Here is a 2,168-nt window from a genome sequence, read left to right as displayed (position 1 = left end):
TCCCAAAGTGCTGGGATTACAGGCATGAGCCAACATGCCCAGACTGGGTTGTTTGTCTCTTATTACTTTGTAGGAGTACTTGATATATTTGCATAAACCCCTTTGTTACCTGTCTAAATATTTTGTCTTTTTATTATTGTTATTATTTTTTTGAGATGGAGTCTCACTCTGTTGTCCAGACTAGAGTGCAGTGTCTCGACCTCGGTTCACTGCAACCTCCGCCTTCCGGGTTCAAGCGATTCTCTTGCTTCAGCCTCCCAAGTAGCTGGGTTCACAGGCGCCTGCCACCACGCCCAGCTAATTTTTTTTGTATTTTTAGTAGAGACGGGTTTCACCATGTTGGCCAGGCTGTTCTCGAACTCCTGACCTCAAGTGATCTGCCCGCCTTGGCCTCCCAAAGTGCTGGGATTACAGGTGTGAGCCACTGCACCCAGCACTTTTTACTTAATTCATGTTGTCTCTTGTCGTAGAAAATTTTATCTTGATGATGTAGTCAGCATTATTAATCCTATTCATTAGCATTTTGGTTTTCTGTATCATGTTAACGAAGAATGTCTATTACCCAATGTATAAAGATAATTTTTGTATTTTTTGTAGAGACAGGGTTTCGTCATATTGTTCAGGCTGGTCTCAAACTCCTGGGCTCAAGCAATCCTCCCACCTTGGCCACCTGAAGTGTTGGGATTATAGGCCTGAGCCACTCTGGCTGACCTACTTTCATTTTTTACATTCAGGGTTTCGTTTGTTTGTTTTGAGACAGAATCTTGCTCTGTCACCCAGGCTGGAGTACAATGGCGTGATCTTGGCTCACTGCAACCTCTGATGCCCGGCTTCAAGCAATTCTCATGCCTCAGCCTCCTGCATAGCTGGGACTACAGGCGCCCGCCACCACACCTGGCTAATATTTTGTATTTTTAGTAGAGATGGGGTTTCACCATGTTGGCCAGGCTGGTCTTGAACTCCTGACCTTGTGATTCGCCCACCTTGGCCTCCCAAAGTACTGGGATTACAGGCGTGAGCCACCGCGCCTGGCTATATTCAGGTTTAGAGTTGACTTTTATGAATGGCATGATGCCAGGCAGCATACTTATTGATAGTTTTTCCAAAGGCATGTCAGATTGTCCAAAATAATTTATTGGCTAGTAAGGACTTTATCTGAAGATTCAAGATGCCATTTATAACATATGGTTAATTTCCAAAAATACATAGATCAATTTTATGGAAACTATTTCTACTGCTTTATTCTTAGAGTAATGTGATGAGGTTTATCACGGCTGCAACTTTATAATATGTTCTGATTTTTATTCATTCAAATATCTTCTTTGTTCTTGTCTATTCTTTTACAAAAATGCGTTTGCTATTCATAACATTTACTTTCATATAAATTTTATTTATTTATTTATTTTTTGAGACGGAGTCTCGCTCTGCCGCCCAGGCTGGAGTGCAGTGGCAAGATCTCAGCTCACTGCAAGCTCCGCCGCCCGGGTTCACGCCATTCTCCTGCCTCAGCCTCCCGAGTAGCTGGGACTACAGGCGCCCACCACCTCGCCCGGCTAGGTTTTTTTTTTTTTTTTTTTTTGTATTTTTTAGTAGAGACGGGGTTTCACTCTGTTAGCCAGGATGGTCTCAATCTCCTGACCTCGTGATCTGCCCGTCTCGGCCTCCCAAAGTGCTGGGATTACAGGCTTGAGCCACCGGCGCCCAGCCTCATATAAATTTTAAAATCATCTTGACAAACTGCATTAAAAATTCCACTGGGATTTTGATTGAAATTACATTAAATTCATAGGCTCACTGTGAGAAATTAACTAGGAGAAATCACATTTTACAATCTTCAGTCTTCCCATTCAGAAATGTGGTACCTACTAGCCCAGCGTGGTGGCTCTGCCTGTAATCCCCGCACTTTGGGAGGCCGAGGTGGGTGGACAACTTGAGATCAGGAGTTCAAGACCAGCCTGTCCAACATGGTGAAACCCCGTCTTTTCTAAAAATACAAATAAAATTAGCCAGGCATGGTGGGGCACACCTGTAATCACAGCTACTCGGCAGGCTGAGGCAGGAGAGAATCACTTGAACCCGGGAGGAGGAGGCTGCAGTGAGCTGAGATTGTGCTACTGCGCTACAGCCTGGGTGATAGAGAGAGACTCTGACTCAAAAAAAAAAAAAAA

Source organism: Colobus angolensis, unplaced genomic scaffold (genome assembly GCF_000951035.1).
Source record: "Colobus angolensis palliatus isolate OR3802 unplaced genomic scaffold, Cang.pa_1.0 Scaffold122, whole genome shotgun sequence".
NCBI lineage: Eukaryota > Metazoa > Chordata > Mammalia > Primates > Cercopithecidae > Colobus > Colobus angolensis.
This window is presented reverse-complemented; position numbering follows the sequence as displayed.